Below are 24,650 nucleotides of genomic sequence, written 5' to 3'. Positions count from 1 at the left end.
CTTTGAAAAAGCAATGGAATACACTGTAAAGTTGTATGTAATCCAATGTAATATAAAGAAGATAATGATGATAATAAAAATAAAAAAATACATACAACTATTAAAAAAAAAAGTTTTTGTGGACGTACCTAAGAAAAATTTATTCAGATTCTTTATAGTAAATTGCCATTTAAATGATGTCACTTTAAAAGAAAGAAACATGAAAAGAAAGCAAAAACTCTAAGGTTTTCAAAATAGTTTTCAAACTATAAAGCAACAAATAAAATTTTTAATGAGATAGACTGTCTTTAACTGTCAGCACTGTTAGCATAAATTCAGCCTGTGTGTATGTATGTATAATATGTATGTATATATGAATGTATGAATCTATCTATCCATCATCCAATTATCTATTATCTATTCATCTTCTCCCCATTTTCAAATTCTCCTCCAAATAATTATTAACCTTACTCATTCCATAAAAATTAGTGAGTTAAATAAAATTGTTGAAATGTATTCTTTTCTATTTGTATGAGATTTATTTTTTTCTAGAGAGTGGGTATACTTGCCAGAGAAAGAGAGAGTGGTAGAGCAGGAAGCATATTTTATAGGGAGCGATCATGCTGTAACTCCATCTCCTCCATGACTCCTTCCTTTCGGGATTTTGGGCATGCACACAAGCACATCTGGCATATTTCCCTATTTACTCGGTCTGGGACTCAAACCACAGGGTGGGCCATGTGGGATATGGCTGCCCCAACTATGAGGCCATGAAGTTGACCTTTTTGAAAACTACTTTACTAGGGAAGAGTCCATGTGGTCCTGGCTTTGTTCTCTCCTCATCATTGTCCACTTAGACATAAGTGTCATTTACTTATCTACTCTTTTTCCTTGTTCCATGACCTTGAACCTTCCTCATTCAGCCACTAGGTCTCTGTTGGGATTAAGAGCTTTCTTCCCATGCATTGTCTTTCTCTGCAAGCTACCATTGACTGATCTCCCCAACTATACTGGGAAAAAAAAAAAAAAAAAAAGGTTACTGTGTGATATACCCTAGGGCACTCTGCCAAGCACTCTGACCATCCATCCTCCACTTCCCAGGAGCTATAAATTATGGGGAGTTTTCCTAAAAGAACTATTGTCCCAGGGCAGCAGATGACATGATGGTTAAGGTACTGAATCCCACATGGTTGACTCCATGTTTCAAGTTCTGAATTTATGGGCTTGAAAACATGCTGGGCATGTGTCCAAAATCCTGAGAGAAGAATGGAGAAGGGATTTTGGCATGACTATCTCCACTTTGGGATGGTTTCTTACTTTTTCTTCGTCTCTATCTGTCTCTCCTAGCAACCACACATACCCTATGGCAAATATCTCTAAAAGAGAAAAAAATGTGCCCTGTGCTATCCCTATAAAATATGGCATGAAGCTAACTGTCTGTTGACCTTGAAACTGTCAGATATTTCTATTATGATCTTCTCCCACATGGCATGACCCCAGGCTCTGAAACTCTGAAGCCATTCTTAGACCCAAGGACAGAAACTGAATTCATGTCACACTCCTGGGGTCTTTCTCCTGTCGGAGGTTGACTTCATCAGACTCACGGAAGGGAAACAGTCCTGCTTTACTCTCTTACTCTTAATTTGGCGGAGCGTTCTAAAACCTTTAGGTTTTACTATTGATATTCTTAGCTAAGCTATTTTTAATTTGAAAATACAAAATTCCTTCTCAACAAAACCTGGCTTTTAGAAATCAGAAATGCTTTGACTTACAAATGATTGTTCATTTTTAGCTTTTTAAAATATCCAATTTGGAGCTCAAAAATGAAAAGGTTAGCATTTGTTAGGTTCTTTTGTGTGTGTGTGTGTGTGTTTAAACCATAGGCAATGATAACTTAGCTTCATAAAATAGGTATAATATAGGAGACTATTTCAGATTTAAAATAAATAGAGTAATAAACATGTTGGTTGTTTTTTCAAAATACTATCTCTCAAAAATGTGAAAGAAAGAAAATTCCCCCTGTTCTCTCCATCTGCTTCTGGACCCTTATATATTAAAAGTAGAAGAAATCACCTATTATATGTATTTTCTTATTTTAAATTTATTATTATCATGATCTTTTTTAATATTGCATTGAATCACATATATCTTTACAGTGTATTATATTTTTTCCAGCAATAATTCCATGCATATCAGTCAAGACAAATGCTTTTCTTTTTTTTTTTGAAATTATTATTATTATTCTCATTATTTTTTAAACATTCCATCAGTACGTATAGTTTGGCTTCTAAAAAGAATTTACTCAACATGAAATACTTATCAGACCAGTCCAGTTGAGAATACTATACATGTTATCATCAGAAACAACCTATTATATGACAAGAGTGTGGTCTAGATCCCAGCATTTTTCCTCTATCTTTTCAATGTCTATTTTGAGTGATTTCATTTTTTCGGTATTATCCTTCTTGCTATAGGATCATTTTTAGTAGTATACACATGTTTTAAAATTTCCTCTTCTAAAACATGAAAGTACACAAATCCCTACCATTTCTCTCCTAAAATAGGCTCATCTATGCAACTGTCTCTTTGATATGTCTGATTAGTTCATTACTAACTTCTCAAGCTTAGCATGTCTGAACTTGGACTTGTGATAGTTCCTTCCCAAACCAGATTGTCCTTGAGTCTGACACCACTGGCTCTTTTTCTAAGCAAAAATCTAAGAGCTTTTACCTTGTCTATCGACTCTCCCCACCCCCACCCCTGGTCTTCCCCGCATTTTGTGGATCAGATGTCACAAAAGATCACTTCTTCCCCCTTCTCATGCCACCATATTGGTCCAAGCCATGACCTTCAATTCTCCAATCACATATAATATTGGGTCATCAGGAAAGTCAGGATGCATGTTTGCCTAAAGAAACAGAGTAACTAACAGTTCACTAGCAGTGTCCGTGCTGCCTTCTTTCTCACATAGTTTGTTTTCAACACAGCCTGATCCTGTAAAATTGTAGGCTCCATGGTGTCTATCCAATTCCCTGATGGGCTTCCATTCCACTCAGAATAAAAGCTAAACTCTACAGTGTGACCCACAAGACCCTCTCTGACCTGCACACAATCTTCAGTCTTCTCTGAATGTATCTGCTATTTTCTTTTCTCTGTTTTCCCCACCCAGCCAAAATTTCCCTTGTTATTCCTCAGTGATGCAACATATAGGTTGCACTTTCTGTTAGACTTCCACCAGGTTATCACATAGGAAACTCTTCCAGTAACTTCTAGTATAAACCCTAAAGTTGCCTTTTCGCATGCCACTCTATGTGAAATATCAATGTTGCCTCACTGCGGACATTCAATGTGCCTTCTCTGCCTCACTCTTCATCCTTACTACTCATCGCTTTCTACATCCTGTCTTTTAAATTTGTTTATCTTTCTCACCATTATGCCTCCAAAGTTAATGCAAGCATAAAGTGTATGGGGGAATAATATTTGAATCTCTTAAATTTTGGAAATTTTTTTGTTTAACATTTTATAACAGTTTCATGTTCACTTAATAGCTTTGCGTTATTGATAACTATGATAAATACATAAATCTGAACAAATAACTAATCTTCACTGTAAAACCACACAGAGATAATGCTAATTTGTCTTCTGTTTTGACATCATCTTTATGTACATGTTAAATGAAAGACATTTTTGACATATATATTTTAGATATTCATGCCCCCTATTACGTGCTTTATATTTATTAATAGTTAGCTTATCTTTAAATCTACATTTTCAATGACTCAACTCTTCAGATTCTATTGCAGTTGAAACATGTTTAATCTATCTCTATATTTGTACATTTAATTTGCCACATAGCTGCAGTATTAAAATAAAACAATTGAGTTTAGAAAAATCTGGTTTTAAGGTCAGCGAACCTACCCAGGCAACAATGCTCAGGTTTAAAACAATTAGAAGGAATTCATCCCAATGGCTGACAATGCAGTTTCAAGATAACACTTAAAGGAGCATGACAGCAGCTGTGAGATCCTGGAATTTCTCCTCTCTCCTCTATGACACCTTGATAAGGCAATTATAGCATAATTACTTTAACAAGTGGCATTACAGGAAATTATTGTCATTCTCCTGTTAAAATAACACATAATCATCAGCAAGTGAATTCTAGAATCCCCAATCAGCATCTCATTACCTGTAGTTGGCTCTGAAATGAGTGCAATTGGTGGGCAATAACTGACAAGGTATTTGAAGGGGAAAAATATGAAAGAGAACTATTTGGAAAATCAACAGAAATACAACCAAGTTAACCCCCGATGATCAAATTTACAGTTAAACAGCAACATTTACTGATAGAAAACCCTGCAAACCTGGCATCGTCTTTGTTTTCCATAAATATGTTTGCTTCCCTTCCCTGCCATCTTGATTTTTTCCAAGACAGGTATATTCTTCTAGGAAGCAGTAAATTGTGAAGCTATGTTTTATAAATGACACCATTCTCAACTGCATGTCACCTCAATAAAAACATTCATTTAAATCATTCACTTCTTGGTATAATAATTTGCTTCCAAATGCACTTCTGTTGTTACAACAGCAGAAGCTACTTTAAGATAAATCTTGATAAACCCTCCTATGTCCCTTAAGGCCTAACTTTTTATCTTAAATCAATGTGATTGACAGAAAGGAATAAAGAGCTACCTTTAGAAGAGTCAGAATTTCAAGGGGTTTGAACTGTGGCACAGTGGTTAAAAAAAAAAAAAAAAAAAAAAAGTCATGCTCTAAGAAACTGACTCACATGCGAAGGTCTGAATTTATGTCTAGAGACCCCCTAGGTACACCAGCTCCAGCTCTGGAACTGGAGCTAGCCAAAGCTGAGGGCGGAACTCAATGTTAGACCCTGTTGGGATGCTACTTCCCTGTCTGTCTGTCTGTGTTTGTTTCTCTAGCTCTTAAAATAAGTAAATAAATTTACAAATAAGAAGATGTAATGTCAAAGAATTTAAGTACCTAAGAAGTTGGCTGGGTATAGCAGGATATGTCCACCATGATCCAGATGGAGGTTTAACTACCTGTCCTCTAAAGCCCCAGAGAAGAATGATCTTTTTGGGGACCAGCAGTTAGTGTAATGGCTATGCCACTGGACTCTCACGTAGTCAACTGCGGTTTGAGTCCCGGACCCGTCAGCTTAAACTCACGCCAGGCGCGTGCACATGCGTGCCCAAGATCCCGAGAGGAGAAAGGAGGAGACGGGATGCGGCGTGGCTATTCCCCTTGGGGGGTGATTTCTCGCTTTCTGTCTCTCTGTCTTTCTTTGTCTGTCTGGCGAGCGCATGCGCCCTATAGCAAAACCTCGCCCCCCCCCCAAAAAAAAAGATCCTTTTGTCAGTATCTTAAGTTGTCTCAAATATTACCAGCCACTCCCTCACCTGACTGTCCTGAGAACTCTGTATACTTTCCAATATATAATGGGCAAGTGTTAGAGCAAACAACACCTGAATTCTTCTAAAGATTTGGTAGTGGATAAACTGAAATTAAGATTTATCTTTCTGCAAGTATTTCACAGAAAATCTGGACCTAGGGACTAGCAGATGGTATAGTGTTTATATCACTGTACTCCCACATAGCTGACTGCAGTTCAAGTCCTGGATCAGGAGGCTTAAACTTATACCAGGCATGTGTGCATCCACACCCAAAATCCCAAAAGGAGAATGGAGGAGAAGAGATTGTGGTGTGGCCATTCCCCCAATAGGCAGTGATTTCTCTCTTTCTGTCTCTCTGTCTTTCTGGTGAGGGCATGCACCCTACAGTAAAAATCTCTCCCAAAAAAGGGGAAGAAAATCTTGACCTAAATTCTGCCTTTGTTTCAATATTCTGAGGAATATGAACAAAATAGATATTTTAACTTATTATTTAGTATGGGTAGAAAAAGGAATACATAATGAATAAACACTGGGAAATAAGAGAGACATCCTTTCAATCACTGAATGTGAGTATGTGTTTCTTTTTTTTTTTTGGAGAGGTTTTTGCTATAGGGAGCATGAGCTCGCCAGACAGACAGAGAGAGACAGCGAGACAGAAAGTGAGAAATCATCCCCCAGGAGGGATGGCCACACTGTAATCCCTTCTCCTCCATTCTCCTCTTGGGATCTTGAACACGCACACACACAAGCCTGGCATGTTTAAGCCACCAGGTCCAGCATTCAAACCTCGGTCAACTATGTGGGAGTTCAGCGACATAGCCATTACGCTAACTGCTGGTCCCTGTGAGTATGAGTTTCTTTCAAGTTTCTTATGATACAAGAAAAAAAATCTAACAAGGAATGTAAGTTCTTATATCTTACATGAGTTCCCTCTCCCTTTCATACAGAGATCTTAGATTGATGTTAATGGTTTAAATTGGCAAAGTGCTGAGTCATCAGAAAAGTCACGACATATTTTTGCATAGAAAAACATTGAAAAATACATCATGACTTTCCACCAACCTAGTATTTGAGAACTCAAATATCGATGTTACAGGGGCTGTTAGAAGCTTCCATGATGAAGAGAATTTGTGTTTGTATGGATTACTATCATAAATAACAAGAACAAAGAATGATGATGGGAGGTTGGAGTCAGTGAACTGTCAGAGCAATTTCTAAAATAAAAATCACAAGATCTGGAGAAATTATACTCAGTCTGGGGACCTTGCTATAGAGATGGTGGTACACCATGTCTCATTCTGTCTAGTAATTTCAAGACACAATTATGTTTTTGTTGTTTAGAACTATTTTAGAGTTATAAACATTTAAATACAATTTTAATCAACAAAAATGGATAAAAACATGTTTTTAAACATTTGTTTCATTAATGATAGTACATGAACTTACATAACAATAATTAGAGTGAGAAGACAACCCTTGGAGAATGTTTTCAAGCTATACCTCAGATAAGGGACTGATAACCAGCATGTACAGGGAACTCAAGCAGCTTACCCACAAAAAAAATAATCAATCCAATTAAAAGATGGGAAAATTGGTTAAACAGACTCCTCTCCAAAGACATACAAATGGCCAAAAAGCATATGAAAACATGCTAGATATCTTTTACCATAAGGGAAATGCAAATCAAAGCCATAATGAGATAGATACTACTTAACCCCAGTCAGAATGATTAAAGTTTAAAAACTCAATAATGATAAGTGCTGGCAAGGCTGTGGTGAAAAGGGAACTCTCCACTGTTGGTGGGAAAGCGAATTAGCACAACCACTGTGAAAAATGATATGGAGATTCCTCAGAAACCTAAAAATAGAACTACCATATGACCCAGTAATTTCACTCCTGGGTATTTACCCAAAGGATAGAAAAATCCTCAGTTGGAAAAACACTTGCACGTCCGTACTCATTGTCGCATTATTTACAATTGTTAGGACATAAATTTCACCCAAATGTACAAAAATAGACAAATGGATAGAAAAAATGTGGTCTACGTAGTCTATGGAATACTAATCAGCCATAAAAAACAGTGAGAACCCGACACTTGATACAAAGTGGGTGAATACGAATGAAAGACAGACTATGCATGTCCCCATACTGAATGTCTGCACTCAATAGGAGAAACTGGAAGTTTGGAAGGTATAGTAGTAGGAAGGGCAACAGTAGATACTAGAGATAGTAAAGATACGGGTAATATGAGTTAGGGTTACAGAGGGAGGAAAGGAGAGGAGAGAAACAGAGGAAAAGAAAAATACATTTAATTGACACAAAATTCAAAAGTTATTTGTTGATGATAATGTATATGGTAATCTCTTTGTCTTGACTGATATGCACTATATTCGTGCTGGAAAAGGTAATGTTGTGTACTGTAAAGAAATACAGTGATTAAATATAAATTAAAATAAATAAGTAAACACATCTATGCTGATTAAAAAAGTACCTATGCTCATTACATAATAACATGATATTCACAGAAAAAAAGAAAACAAAGCTTATTCACATGAATGTCTTTTTTTTTCCTTATAATTGTAACTCAGTATTTGTGGACGAAATATACATTTTATTTCATAAGGTGGGATAATAATGTGCTAACATTTTGGGGATGCTTATTCATTTGGCAGTATTATGTCTTTTCCATGTGCTTAAAAAATTTTTTTTTCCAATTTTGTTTGTCTGGTGCCCTCAGACTTTTATGATGAGGGATAGGAAGAAGAATTTACATGTTGGACTGTGTAGTAGATTAACTTTGGAGGAAGGAATTTTGTTGCTGAATTTCGAAACTATTATCCAGCAATATTTTAATAGCTAATATTTTATCCCATTGCATGTGATAATTGATAAATTTACTTTTTCAAAATTTTTATATTTTCCTTCCTAATTTTCACTTAATAAATGACTTCACAGAGCAAGCTATTAAATGTCATATTGCATATGTTGCAAGCTTTGACTGGTGGCTTATTTAGTGATTTCCTATCCATTTATATTATTAAAATTGGGCTTTTTCTGTTTTAGATTTTAAGAGATCCTAATATCAGTGTTAAACTGATTCCATAAAGTAAATTGGACATTTTATCCACTTTTTCAATATTTTTTGTAATTTTTTAAAATATAGGAATTACAATTTTCTATAAAGAGCTTTTAAAGGTAACCTGTTGCTACAACATAAAAAAGAATTCAAATATTGAGCCACTCATAGTAGTAATTCTTGATGTATTTTTCAAATTTCTACTTTTTAAGAAAAATTTAGTATTTTATATGCCCTTTACAGGAAAAATATATGTTTTAAAGAAATTTTAATTATAAGCATAGATTTGAACACTGTTTTCTTATAAATACCCTCTTGGAATATTTCCTTTTTGTCCAATTAAAGAATCAATTTTGAACATGAGGAAATTAAACTGAGTCATTTTTGCTTAGAGAGACAGTAAGGTATAATGCTGAAAAGCACAGATTCAAAACCTAGACTTCTTGGGTTCAAATGAAGTCTACATTTCTTTGGTCAAGTTCCTTAAACTCCCTGAACCTCAGTTCTTCTCTTCTCTAAAACAGTGATAGTAACAGTAACAAGATCTTAGGATTGTGGTGAGGATTAAATGTGTTTAATACAGGAATATTGCTTAAAACAGTCCTTGACCTTGTTTCAGGTAGCCCCCAAATTTGGGGGGCTACCTGTCCATGGTTTTTACTGATTCCAAAGAATATACTCAGAGATTCAGCAAAGACCTGAGTTTACTTACTAGGGAAGCTGCCCTTATGGCTGGGTAGTGAATGCTTTATGCAGGCAGCAAATAAAGGCCTAGTCAGCAAATATATAAAGTATACATAAGTCAAGTAAAGATATACATTGTTCAGGGGGTTCGATACCAGATCAGTTTATCAATCAATAGAATCAGCAGAGTCTGTCTGGGGTTTAGTGTCTCTATCCTTGTGATACTTACAATGTTTACTGTGGTGAGACATACCACCAGGACAGCCCTGGCCACAGGCCAGTTCCATGAGATAAGGGAATGGTTATGAGAGGGGTTTATGAGGTCTGTCTGTGATCTCAGAGTCATAGGTGAAGAGGGAGGGGAAGAAGAGCTCAATGTGGGGAGTTTACCCTGAGACCCATAGCAAGGTTCTGATAAGCGTGAGTTGTCATCACCATCATAATGATATTTTTATTATTATTATTTTTAATGACATTTAATCACCATACATCTTTACAGCATACAAACTGAATTTTCCCAGCATGAATACACTACATGTTATTCCAGTCAAAGGTATTACTGAACAACTTAACATCAAAAGATATTTCCATTTTTGTGTCACTTAAACAATCATAGAATTTACCTGGAATCAAAATGGCTTTAACTAACTTGATGATATGCTTTCTTTGCCAAACCCGAGCATGAATATTTCACCTACTTTGTAGAAAGCATGGATTCTTCTCAAAATAAGAAGGCAATGTCAAAGAAAGAATAACCAAATAATATCAAAATTATATTTGAAGCTGTGGCCTAAACTTGGATACTTGCATTGTTTTATACTTATTTAAATATTTATACATTATATTATAGGCTTCATCTTGTGCTTTCAAAGTCCCCCAAATGGCCCCTATTTAGTCACAAACTAAAAGGCCACCTTTTTCCCTAGCTGCACATAGACAATAAAAAGATCCCTCCCATTTCTATTTGAAGAATCATTTTTATGGTGATTGATTGTGAAAATTCTTGTCAAAATTTACACATAAAAGGACTACTGCCATGAATAATCACAAATAAACCAAACCCTCACTTTCTAAATACACCTGTTATGCTTTCATAGACTCTGAGTCCCACTGCAGTCAGAAAGGTTAAAAATGTGAAGGAAACATTGAGTATGACGGGAAGGGTGACCTTGAACAGTAGTGGTAAGAACCAGTTTAAGAGGTTTAAGGTCTCAATGCCTAGATCCAAGACCCAGGTTATAACAAAAAGAACAAAGTTAAATTAACCTGGCACCGCTTTACCTATTGTTCCAAATGACATGTTTAGCAGAAGAAAGCAAAACTTAAATCAGTTCAAAACATTTTAATCAATAAGAATCTATATGAGGGGAATTTCAAAAAGTTCAAAGGACGCGTTAGCAGGTAGCATGGCTAACTGCAGTTGCAGTCCCAGACCCGGCAGCTTGCTTTCTCTCTTTCTCTCTCTCTCTCTCTCTCTCTCTCTCTCTCTCTCTCTCTCTCTCTCTCTCTCTCTCTCTCTCTCTCTCTCTCTCTCTCTCTCTCTCTCTCTCTCTCTCTCTCTCTCTCTCTCTCTCTCTCTCTCTCTCTCTCTCTCTCTCTCTGTTGAAGATCCATGCTCTATAGCAAATCAAAAAATAATAAATGACAAATTAAAATAAGTAAATAATTCTTTAAATAAATAATTCTTTAAAAACTTTTTCGAACATTCAATAGAACCTTCATATGAAAAGACTAGGCATGGATTTCAAAAATTTTTGCAACAAAATAAACTCACTTTGATTCTAGTTTTTCACAAACATTTTGAAGTTCCTTCATATAACAGATCAGACATGAGAACTCTACACTTACAATGCAAATAGCAAACAAGGAAAATGACACACTAGACACTTAGATGGTACAGTGAGTCTCTTCTACAGATTTGTACAGTAAATAAATAATCATAAAGTTTCCATAGCAACTGTGTTTATTAGAAAGAGGAAGAGCCCTGCAATGGTTATGTGCCAAAATGTTAAAGAGAACTTTACATGTTAGGGCTTATCAGGGAACAAAAATGGATACATTCAAGGCCACTGACAAGGAAAGGAAAAAAGATTATTTGCAAATAGTCAAAACAAACAAACAAGGAACAAACAAAACCTGTCTTTGACCTCTATGCCTTGCACTTTATTTCTAACACTAAAGGTGTAAACTAAATCACAGATGATCCTACATCAAAGCCCTAGGTGGTTTAGAAGAAGCCCTTATTCCATGCATCCCTATAGAAAAAGGTGGTTTTCCTTTTTAAATCTGAGCAAAGTGTGGCTGTTGTATTGACCCACCTATCCAAAGTACTATCACTGCCAGAGGGAGCGTCCTTGGCAGTAGAAGGGAAAGAAATACCCAGCCTGTTATTATGGACTAATTAGGAATTGATTAAATTTGTGTTCTGAAAAGGCCCACCAAGTCTCATTAAAGCTTTCATTATCAACAGTTTGGAGAATTTTATTTTAGGATTAAGCTTCACAAAAATGGCACCTTGCAGGATATGTCTGCCATTGCATCCAGCTGGAGGAAAGAAGAGACCTCACACTGAACTCTGAGGTTGATAGAACAAACTGCTTCATGATTTAGTTTGGTAATATAAAATGCTTAATTTAATTTGTGTAGACTTGAATAATAGAGACGTGAGGGGCTCTTTTTTATTTTTTTATTGCTTTTTAGTTTTGCTGTAGGATACTTGTGCTTGCCAGAGAGACACACAATGAGAGAAAGAAAGAGAAACCACTCCCCAGGAGGGATGGCCACACCACAATCCTTTCATCCCTTCTCCTTCAGTCTCCTCTTGGGGTTCTGGGTATGTATGCCCACATGCTCAGCATAATTTTTCAAGCTGCTGGGTCCAGGACTCAAAACTACACAGTCAGCAGTGTGGTATCCAGTCACTTTAACCTATATGCTATCTGCTGGTCCCTTGCTTTATTTTTTAACACATGCACTAATAGCACTGTCTCAGCCGTACGTGGTCAGCCAGAAGCCATCCATGACTGAGTTTCACATACACAAGGGATGCTAGTTTTCCCTGTGTTTTCACATTCTCTCTATCTTGACTTACTCCTAACCAATGAAGATGAGACCCATCTGTCCATGATTTGAGAGAAGTAAAGGTGCACACTGAGCCCAGCCTCACTCTCTTTTATCTATTTGGAAGTGGCTTTCTTATAGAAAGCATATGTTCTGCTCCAATTATAGTAAAGTTAGAGAACCCACCTACTAGGAAAGATCTACACATCTGTGACTGGGTGGACAGGTCATGGGCAAACCACAGAGCTAACAAGCTGCAGTCATTTCCCTGTCGCTGCATAGCCTGTAACAAGACAGATGCTGTTGTCGGAGCCCTCAGACTGTCAATTCATGGGTGAGAAATGTGTACTCAAAATATCATTTCCAGATTTGACTTAAGCCTTAGAGATGTTTTATTGTACAAGTGCTACCTCCCTTGTTATAATAAAATAGCCATCTCATAAGAGACGAAATGAGCAAGCAAATCTTTTTGGATATTTCTGACACTGTTTACCTTCCTTTTCAGGCCTTCACATTTTAAGTTCCTCTTCACTCAGTATATACAACATCCCATTTCTTCTGTTTCTTTTATTTTACACAAAACAAGCTCTCCAAGTAGAAACAAAACTCATGCCACAGAAACGATTTTAAATTCATTAAAAAAAAAAACAACTAAAGATAATGTAACTGCTTATGACACACGTGTTAGGTCTTACAAAAATGATACTTTAGGGGCCAGTGGATGGTGTAGAAATTACATTGCTGGACTTCCACATGGACAACTGCAGTTCAAGTCCCAGACCCGGTAGCTTAAAGCTCATGCTAGGTGCATGTGCATGCATGTCCAAGATCCCAGTAGGAGAATAGAAGAAAAGGGATTGTGGCATGGCCATCCCCCTCAGGTGGGGATGATTTTTCACTTTTCTTCTCACTGTCTCTGTCTCTCTGGCAAACACACACACCCTAAGGCAAATACCTCTTTATAAAAACACTTTAGTTGCAAGAAGTATTCATATTTCTGGGAGTTTTTTTTTTTTTTTTTCCCCTTTCATACCACCTGTCCCCATATGTGAAGACATCTTACTTCCTGTTTTCAAAAGCAATCTCCTAGATATTTGAAGCCTTTCTCTTTAGGCAATTAAAACATACCTATTTGTACTTTGATCTCTTCTCCTCCTTGTGGAAGAGATACCTTTAACAGTGGCCACATGCCAGAAACAACAACAATGAAGACTGACCACAAAACCATGAACTTGCACAAGCAGTTGCTGAGCAATCTATAAAAGTCACTTCTTTTGCATAAAAGTGCCAAATCTGGAGGAGGGTATTCATGCAATTGTGGAAACAAGTGTCCTCCCATACTACCCTCCTGACAGATTGACTAACCTTCCAATGTCTGTAAATGAAGATCAGGGCCTATTGCAAGTGGTTGTTAAGAATTCCCTTTAGATACCATTATTAATGGACACTTACCAGCATGGGCAATTTCTTTCCTAGTCATTAATTCTCAGTGGCTTTCACTGAAGTGAAAACACATGAAATTCCCTTCTTCAAGGTTTTTAAAGCTAATGATTAACAAGTGGGCCATATTTTAAAGTCATAAAGTTCTTAAAGTTTTGAAAACAAAATCCTTGACTACTTTTATTAAATAAAATATTCTTTGGAAGACAAGAAGGATTTTAAAATATAGGCAATGTTGGGAGGGGGGAAAAATGATTACAGAGGATCCAGTTATGCTCCAGTGGAGATCAATGTCATGAAATTCCCTCTCACCCAATGCCCTGGCAATTAGTCTCTGTTCTTGGAGGTGGATTGCTAATGACAGCAACCTCTACAGACCAAGGAACCCATGTTTAATGCTAATACTTGAGTATGCACTGCACCTGGAGACTAGCACGTCTAGGCCCATGGAGGTGCACTTCTCAGAGGCTGCCTATCCCAAAGTCTGGATAATGCATCTACACAGGCAGGAAAATTAACTCTTTGGGGAGAGGACAAGGGGAGGGTCAGTGAGAGTAGAAGACTCAAAAGTAAATCATCTCCCTTCTTTTCCCCAGATAGACAGCAGTACATATGACGATCTGATGATGCCCTGTGAGACTGACAGTCACTGCATTGATGCAAAGTGCTGGTCACCCTGGCAATGTGCCCTTTGCCTATGCTCTCTCAGCTTTCTAGTCTTTGCCCTGGTTTCCTCACTCCTGTTTCCTGAGCTAGTATCTTTCACTAAAATATTAACATACAAATTGTGCCTCAGGTTCTATTTTCTAGAGCACCCAGCATAAGAAAGTAATAAATAGGACCAGGAAATGACATGGAGGTTATGTCTCTGGATCCCACATGTCTTGTCTTGTAGTTCAAATCCTGGATCCAGCAACTTAAAAATCATGCTGGGTGCATGGGCATGCATACACAAATTCCTTAGAGGAGACTGGAGGAGAGATGATTGCACCATGGCCATCCCCCCGGGGGTTATTTCTCATCCCTCTCTCCCTCTTTCTGGCTAGTGCAAGTGCCCTATAGCAAAAACAAAATAAAACAAAACAAAACAAAAGAGCAAGGTATTTTTTAAAGTTTTATTCTTCAAAGAGAAAAGGCTGGCATCTTTTGAAAACTTATATATAAACTACCCTAAACTTACTTGTCAAATGGTATATTGAAGCCTATAATTTAGAATTTTTTAAGTTATTCCCATAATATGAACACTTTGAAAATATGTATGAATCATTGAAGCACTTTATTAGCCTATTGTTACCCATGATGAGCCAATATTTACCATATAATTATTTACACCTTTGCTAATAATATGGGAACTAATAAAAATCTTCGTGTGGGCAGAGTAATTTCACTGGGGTCACCTTGAAGATCATATTACTAGGTGGCCTCCAGCAGGTGTTCATGTCATCATATTTGTATCAGTTCTACTTGTGTCTGTTATATTTCATTGCAGCACATTAATTATGTAACATAGCAAAGTAAATTCTCCAGAATATCATAAAATGATAATCATAGGCTTGATGAACATATGAATAAGATACTGTTTCTCTATTTTTATAATAAATAAATATCTGGAAACTATTCTGTATAAGAAATAGAAAAGAAGCATTGGCAAATATCACATATATGATACACAAAATTAAAAAATAGATTTTATTATACTGTTAAGAATTAAGTTGTTTTCTTTATCAATATAAAATCATTAGATTTTTTTACCATTTGCTTATGTATGGATGTGTATAAAAATATCTTTTTTTAGGCTGGGCTCAAAATTGTCAACCACAATTTTGCATATAAGTTTTATTCAAATTTTTCCTGTGACAAATGTAATCTATTTCTGAGAGCCAACAATTGAGAAATAGTCTCAGAAAAGTAAAACATGCTACAGATAACATGCATTGCATTATAGTTCTGATTTAATTTTTATTATGATATTGGCAGAAACTTATCTTTGTGATAATACAGATGATTTTTCTCTCATGTGTATGACTCATATTTAATTGGATTTGGTTTTATTTTAAAGTTTTTACTTTATTTTATTTAAGTTTTTTCCATAAGGCACATGCACTTCCTAGAGAGAGACAGAGAACAAATAAGTAATCACTCCTGGGGGGATGGCCATGCCATGATCTCTTCTCCTCCACTGTCCTCTCAGAACTTCAGGTAGGCACACATACAAGTCCAGCATGATTTTCAGTCCTCCAGGTCTAGGACTTAAACTGCAGTACACCATGTGGGAGTTCAATGTCTTAACCACCATGCCACTTTCTGGCCCCTTAAGGTGATTTTTTTAAAAGCATCATTTTTAGTAGGAAAAAAAATAGTAAAATATAAACAGACAAGAACATATATAGAAAAACTAGGTGGTCATATAGGGAATCATCTAAATTTGTTAAGTATCACTTTCATTCAGAAAATAAATTATTTCATGAAAAATAGGAATAGATTACATGGTCTGACAGAAAACAGACTATATATCATGGCAATTAAATTATTTGACACACAACCGCAGTTCAAGTCCCGGACCTGGCGGCTTAAATTCACTCCGGGCACATGTGCGTGTGTACCCAAGAACCCAAGAGGAGAATGGAGGAGAAGGGGTTGCAGTGTGGCCATCTCCCCTAGGGGGTGATTTCTCGCTTTCTGTCTCTCTGTCTTTCTGGCAAGTGCATGTGCCCTATAGCAAAAACCTCTCCAGAAAAAAAAAAAAGAAAACAGAAAAAAAATTATTCAACACAGAAATTTGCTTTTATTGTCAATTCATAAGAAATAAAACTATATCTTACTTCAAATCATCTTATGCTTTCATCTTACTTACATGAGATGTTAACTACATTATAAAACAATAAATATAAAAATGTTTTTTAAAATATTTTGATTTCTAGGAATATTTAATGTCTATGTTTGTATTTTAAAATTCAGTTTATTCACTTAATTGAAATATGACATTAAAAACATATACCAGGGGCCAACCAGTGGCATGGTGGTTAAGGCAGCTGTATCCCACATAGCTGATTTCACAGTTTGAGCCCTAGATTACACTGTACTGGTGAACGTAAGCAAAGAAGATCTAAACAAATGGAGAGACATATCACATTGATGCAGAAAAGCAACCAATCAGAATAGAAACAGTTTCAATAGTGAACCAATCAAACTTCTGCTTAAATTAGCCAATCTGAATTGCATCAGTTTTAATCCTTCATTTCCACATACAACCCTGATTGAAGACATGAGTGGAAATGATTCTTCTATAAAGCCTATCCACACATATGTTGAAGGAGGCAATTTTTGGAGCAAGATAGCTTCTTGTTTCTTCATTGAGTCATTTGTACAATAACAAAGTCTTCTTTGTGAACCAACTTTATGGGTCAGAGATTGATTTTCCTGACCATGATTGACTGATTCCCAGTCTGTCCCAAGTTAAGTTCAGTCACATTCTCTCACATGAAGTCCCTAATTAACATTCTGATCAAAAATTGATAGATGGAACATTAATATTTAAGTATAGATAGTGTACCAAGTAAGAATAAAAAAATTAAAATCTGAAAATGAGTGATAAGAAAGTCTCATATCTTTAATATGACTTCTGTTAAACTAGGCAGAAAAGAATAGATAAGGAAAAGAGGGTACTAGCCAAAAGCAATGACATGGACAGGATTCTATGCAGATGTTATTAGCACAAACTTGAATGTCAAAACACCTGCATCCCTAGCAGTAAGATGCTGAGGAATTGGTCAAAATTATGAAGACAGAAACAAGAACAGGAGGCTCTTTCTCCTTCTTCTATATGGTTGAAAAACCTCTAAAATAGGCGTTAAGATGGACTACTTACCTTTCCATTATGAGACAAGCTACTGAGGCTATTCTTTCTGGAAACACCAGTTCAGAAATTGAGGTTAACTTAACATTATAAGTGTTGAATGGGGAGTGTGGAAGGATAAAAAGGAGAACTATCCATATATTTACTTTTTTAAAAAATAATTTTAGGTTTTTGTCACAAAGTGTGCATGCTCACTAGAGAAAAACAGAGAGAGAGAGAGAGAGAGAGAGAAATCACTTCACAGAGAGTATGGCCATACTTAAATCCCTTCTCCATTCTCTTCTCAACATTTCTGACACAAGTGCACACATATGTAACATGATTTTCAAGCCACTAGGTCTGGGACTTGAACCATAATCTACTATGTGAGAATCCAGTGCCTTAACTACCATGCTTTTTAAAGAATAAAATGAGACATAAATATAGGGAATACGGAAGTGACAAACACATCAGATATAATTTTCCCCAATAACATATCTGAACTCTGTTATTTCAGCAAAGATAATCACAAGACAGCATGCTGATGAGAGGACTGAAAAGTAAGGAGCTCTGATGAAAATGCCATCATTGTCTGATACTTGAGAAACAAAATTAGGTCCATAAACAAGACAAAGAACCCCTACTATTTTTTAATTATTATTTTTAAAATATTTATTATAATTTATGATTTACATATAATCATTGCACATCTTGGTAAGGTACAGAATGGTCTTTGAAAGCATGTATACAGTGTATAGTAACAAAACTGAGAATATAAACATATTCATTACCTTCAACATTTAACATTATGTTATAAACATTCAAAACCCACTCCACTTGTTATTCTGAAAATATGCACTGAATTGTCTATGATGTTCTTTACTGTGAACTATAGCTCTAAAGAAAAACAAATTGACTAAAAAAAATCAGTCAACAAAAATCTCATAAAGTAAAAATGATGAGTTTTTTCAAAACGAAGATAACCTTAACACAGTCAATGAAAGATATTTCATAATTCCCATGTAGAGGAGTGTGGGAGATAAGAGTTTATATTCTGAAAAGATCTGTGGTATTATTGGTCCAGTTAGAAATAGGTAAAATTGCACAATTTTGCTCATGAAGAAGAGATAGGAAAATAAACCTTTTCCTAACTCACTGTCAGTTCTTTTAAGACCATAGCACTATACTGTGCATAAAGAAATAAGTCCTCAAAAAACACAAAACCAAATGAAAATTGGAAAGAGATGTTTAAAAGCAAAGATATGGTAAATTCAGTGATTTGGTGATTTATAGACTGTATGAGGTTCTTGATTTTAGCCTTCTTTAAGTTTATTCCAAAGGAAGACTCAGCTACTTGTAACAGTTTGGACTTTTCCTCCATTATCTAGTTTTATACAATGAGTAATGGTTTTAATAAATATATACATTGAAACCTGTGGAAACAATGATCTGTCAAATAATTAGAGAATTTGTACTTTAACTTGCTTGTGTGTAAGATAGTTGAATCTACATTTCCAGCATTTTAGTTAGAAAATTTAATGCTAACAGTCAATACAATTTCTGATATGTATGGATTTTTTTTTCTTTTGTGTTCTCTGACTTCTCTTTATCTCCGTTTAGTTTTCCTGGTGTAGTATTTTCTTAAGTATTTCCTAAAGAGCTGATTCAGTTTTGGAATATTCTTTCAGCATTTGTTTATCTGGGAATGATTTTATTTCTCCTTCTCATTTGAAGGAAAATCTTGCTGGGTATCATACTCTTGGCAGAAACTGTTTTTCTTTTATGGTTTTAAATACCTCTTCTTATTCCTTCCTTACCCACTTTGTATTAATTGAGAGGCTTGATGTTAGTCTAATGTGCTAACATTAGACTAACATTTGTAAGTAATTGGTGTTTCTCTCTCAGCAATTTTAGAATATTACCTCTGTCTTTGATTTTTACTTATTTGGCTATGATATGTTTTGGAGAGAATCTCCTTTTGTTGTATATATTTGGTGTTCTTCGTATTTACTGGATTTGAATATCTACAGGCCTCTCTAAATTTGGGAAATTTTTAGCTAATATATTATGAAACAGATTTTCTATGCCTTTACTTGTCTCTTCACCTTCTGGAATACCTATTATGCAACTATTCAGCCATTTAATGGTGCCTAGTGTTTCCCATATGTTGTCTTAATTTTTAATGGCTATTTTTCTATTCTTTTCAGTTACTTGGACTAAATAGAAGGTTTGACTTCAAGGTTAGAGACAAAGTCTGTTTAGTTCACCATTTCCTTTAGTGCTTGGCACTTAGTGTATATAGAATTTAGGATGAACAATGTAAGCACAACTCATTTAAGGGCAAAGTGATTTACAGTCAGGAGCTGTGTAATTATATTTATGTGTATAAATTTAAAGCTTTTTCTTCCAAACAAAAATCAGACTGGCTTAGAAGCCTTCATTATATTAGCCATCAGCAGGCAAAGATAGATGTTATACTTGCCATGATCTGCTATATGGGATAGAGATTGACAAGGCCTCACAAATGTTTGTCCTATTGTCTCCAAACCAGTTCATTATTCTTCCAGGTAGGATTGACATGTGCATTCCTGTCTTAAGTATTTTATCCAAGAACATGCTAAGCTCCTGAGAGGGATCACAGAAGTCAGTTCTACAGTAAAATATGGAACATTTCTCTCTTCTTTATGTATAGGGAGAATTAAATAAATTTTTATTTCTACTTGCAGGATTTACTTTTTCTTATATTATAGGAAAATGAACATGAGATTCAGGTTTTTTTTTAAGAGTTTTGTTTGTTTGTTTTTGCTATTTGGCAAATGTGCTCACTGAAGAGACAGAGAGAAAGTGAGAAATCACCTCCAGGGGGATGGCCGCATCCCTATTCCTTCTTCTGCATTCTTTTCTCGAGATTCTAGGCACGCATGCACACACGTGCCCAATGTGGGTTTCCAGCCACTGGGTCTGGGACTTGAACCATGGTTGACCATGTGAGACTCCAGTACCTTAACCACAATGACACCTACTGACCTCCAGTGAGATTCAGTTTTAATTCCTAGAAAATCAGTGTTTCTTACATTTATGTTTAAACATCATAATTTGGTCTGTCCGGAGAGAAAAATGACTCTGAATAACAAATGAGAAATGAGGATCGTCCTGTTGATATTAATTTCAGCCCTTCCTTTTTGTGCTGTCCTTTCTCTTCACTTCCACAGAGAGAGAAATCCTTTCATTTTTCAATCAGGAAGAGAGAAAATAGAGCCAAGTCAAACAGTTGAGGAAAATTTTCACTGGGGGGAAAAATTAAAAACCAACAACAGTAAGAAACTTAACATCTGATTGCCTAAGTTTCAGATTTTCCATCTGACTTCATCAATTCCTTCCCCATAAAAATGTAGTAGACTGCAATTGATGCAACTTTCTCCCATGGCACAATTAGCTACTTATCAAGTAGGACAAATTATGCTGCTGTGAAGGCATCTGTGGTCATTGGCCTAGGACTCTTGAGAAAAAAAAAAAAAAAAACAGAGTACTCTCAGCAGTAAAAACTGAGCCATCACGTGACTGGCAGAAAGTGAAAAAGAGATGATATTCAACGTGAGGACATTGAGGGTGGATAGGAAACATTTCAGTTCTTCAGATGAGTAAAAAAAAGTCCTTCTAATATATTTCCAGCTTTGATCTACTTCTTTTTTAATGCACTCAGAATAAGTGCGCTTACTCCATAATGCTTGTTGACTTGCTGACAGAGGGGTTCTAAGACCTTCAATTATATGTCCACTACAAGTTTCTTTTTTTTTTTCAACAGCCATATAATCATAGCCACAAATAAGGAAAAAGGTCTAAGCAAAATACATATGCCACACACCTGCCAAGAAAGCAGCAGTCACCCCAGGCAAAAAGGCAGCTGTCATACCATCCAAGAAGACCATTACACCAGCTAAGCACTTTTTAAGGCTCAAATTAGGTGTTTTTCACAGCTTAAAAACAAATAAAGAAATAAGTGCATTAGCATTGCATAGTAGAATTCATATGTATGCAGTTAATTCTAAAACAGACCTAAGGGAAACTGGTGAAATTTTAATTTTAGTATCCAGAACAAGGATTGCAGAGTGAGCTGAAGGAGGCTGTTATTAATTTTGTCTTTTTAATTTTTCACACATGAGAAGGAGAAACTGTGAAGAATCTTAGTTTGTTCTCATCAGACTTAGAGGTAAGTTCCTTGTTCCTAACAATTAAGCACTATAATTACAGACTTTTGCTCATCTGTTCCAATATTCCTAAGGTCAAGATATGACATCAGTATTAATCTTTTCAGGTTGGTATAGAGAAATAGTTGACATGGCCTATTCCATGAATTTTAATTTTTCTTAAGAATTATTTTGAGTCTCGAGCTGTAGATGGCCGCCGAGCATACGCGCTCTGGGATCTTCAGTGCTCGCGGCCGCCATCAACGTCGCTGGAGTTCCTCAAGACTCATCTGCACCACCCACCCGCCACACACTCTGCCATCGTAAACCGCCATCATGGTGAAGCTCCTTAAGACTGGTAAAAATCAAGGTGACCCCCTGAAAATGGCTCCTCCTCCAAAGGAGGTAGAAGAAGACAGTGAAGATGAGGAAATGTCAGAAGATGAAGAAGATGATAGCAGTGGAGAAGAGGTTATCATCCCTCAGAAAAAAAGGAAAAAGGCCTGCCACAACTCCAGCAAAGAAGGTGGTAGTTTCTCCAGCTAAAAAGGTTGCAGTTGCTACACCTGCCAAGAAAGCAGCAGTCACCCCAGGCAAAAAGGCAGCTGTCATACCATTCAAGAGGACCGTTACAACAGCAAAAGCAGTCACAACGCCTGGTAAGAAGGGATCCACACTGGTGGATCTTACCTTTCTGGTAAGAAAGGAGCTGTCACTGCAACCAAGGGGGCAAAGAATGGCAAGAATGCCAAGAAGGAAGACAGTGATGAGGAGGAAGAAGATGACAGTGAGGAAGATGATGAGGACGAGGATGAAGATGAGGATGAATTTGAGCCAGCGTGATGAAAGCAGCAGCTCTGCCCCGGCCTCAGAGGAGGAGGATGAGGAGGAGGAACAAGATGAGGATGAGGAGGAAGATGAGGATGAGGAAGATGAATCTGAAGAAGAAGCTAGGGAAAAGGAAAAAAAGCCAAGGGAAAAAAAAGCTCCTGCAAGAGCTGCACCTGTCAAAGCCAAGACCGGGGCTGAAGATGAAGATGAAGAGGATGATGAGGAAGAAGATGAGGATGACGATGAGGATGAAGACAATGAATCTGAAGAAGAAGCTATGGAGACCACACCAGCCAAAGGAAAGAAAGCTCCTGCAAAAGCTGAACCTGCCAAAGCCAAGACTGTGGCTGAAGATGAAGATGAAGAGGATGATGAGGATGAGGATCATGAGGAAGAAGATGAGGACAACGATGATGATGAAGACAATGACGATGAGGAAGATGAGGAAGAAGAAGTGCCTGTCAAAGAAGTTCCCGGAAAATGAAAGAAGGAAATGATCAAACAGAAAGCAGCTCCTGAGACCAAGAAACAGAAGGTGGAAGCCACAGAACCAACTACATCCTTTCATCTGTTTGTTGGAAACCTGAACAATAACAAATCTATTCCTGAATTAAAAACTGGTATTAGTGATGTTTTTGCTAAAAATGATCTTGCTGTTGTGGATGTCAGAATCGGGACATCTAGGAAGTTTGGCTATATTGACTTTGAATCTGCTGAAGAGCTAGAAAAAGCTTTGGAACTCACTGATTTAAAAGTCTTTGGCAATGAATTTAAACTGGAGAAACCAAAAGGAAAAGACAATAAGAAAGATCGAGATGCAAGAACACTTTTGACCCAAAATCTCCCCAACAAAGTCACTCAAGATGAATCAAGGGAACCAGCAGTTAGCGTAATGGCTGTGTCGCTGGACTCCCACGTAGTCGACCGTGGTTTGCGTCCTGGACCCGGTGGCTTAAAACTCACGCTGGGCGTGTGTGCGTGTGTGCCCAAGATCCTGAGAGGAGAATGGGGGAGAAGGGATTGTGGCGTGACCATCCCCCCTGGGGAGTGATTTCTCGCTTTCTGCCTCTCTGTCTCTGTCTGTCTGGTGAGAGCACACACCCTATAGTGAAAACCTCTCTCTCAAAAATAAAAAGATGAATCAAAAGAAGTATTTGAAGATGCCATGGGGATCAGAATAATCAGCACAGATTGAAAAAGTAAAGGGATTGCTTATACTGAATCTAAGACAGAAGCTGATGCAGAGAAAACCTTTGAAGAAAAGCAGGGAATAGAGATTGATGGGCAGTCTATTTCTCTATACTACACTGGAGAGAAAGGTCAAAATCAAGACTGTAAAGGTGGAAGGAATAGTGCTTGGAGTGGTGAATCAAAAACTCTGGTTTTGAGCAACCTCTCCTATGATGCAACTGAAGACACCTTTCAGGAAGTATTTGAGAAGGTAACTTTTATCAAAGTGCCTCAGAGCCAAAATGGCAAATCTAAAGGGTATGCTCTTGTAGAATTTGCTTCATTTGAAGATGCTAAAGAAGCTTTAAATTCCTGTAATAAAAGGGAAATTGAAGGCAGAGCAATCAGGTTGGAGCTGCAAGGACCCAGGGGATCACCTAATGCAAGAAGTCAGTCCTCCAAAACTCTGTCGAAGGTCTGTCTGAGGATACCACCAAGGAGACATTAAAGGAGTCTTTTGACAGCTCCGTTCATGCAAGGATAGTCACTGACCAGGAAACAGAATCCTCCAAAGGGTTTGGTTTTGTAGACTTCAACAGCGAAGAAGATGCCAAAGCTGCCAAGGAGGCCATGGAAGATGGTGAAATTGATGGAAACAAAGTTACCTTGGACTGGGCCAAGCCTAAGGGTGAAGGTGGCTTTGGGGGTCGAGGTGGAAGCAGAGGAGACTTTGGGAGCAAGGTGGAGGTAGAGGAGGCCGAGGAGGCTTTGGAGGGCGAGGAGGAGGAGGAGACCACAAGCCACAAGGAAAGAAGACGAAGTTTGAATAGTTTCTCTGTCCCTCTGTCTTCCCTCTTCCATTTGAAAGAAAGGACTCTGGGTTTTTACTCTGTTACCTGATCACTGACAGAGCCTTCTGAGGACATTCCAAGACATTGTGCAGTCCTGTGGTCTACTTGGAAAGCCGTAGAAATAAC

General features: G+C 36.9%; 1 pseudogene; it reads left to right on the top strand.

Annotated features, from left to right (window-relative positions):
* The first annotated feature begins 21,906 nt into the window (after positions 1 to 21,906).
* LOC102487181 (nucleolin-like) lies at positions 21,907 to 24,503 on the top strand (annotated as a pseudogene).
* Positions 24,504 to 24,650: the final 147 nt, after the last annotated feature.

This window comes from Tupaia chinensis, unplaced genomic scaffold, assembly GCF_000334495.1.
Source record: "Tupaia chinensis unplaced genomic scaffold, TupChi_1.0 Scaffold000052_1, whole genome shotgun sequence".
Taxonomy (NCBI): Eukaryota; Metazoa; Chordata; class Mammalia; order Scandentia; family Tupaiidae; genus Tupaia; species Tupaia belangeri.
This window is presented reverse-complemented; position numbering and strand designations above follow the sequence as displayed.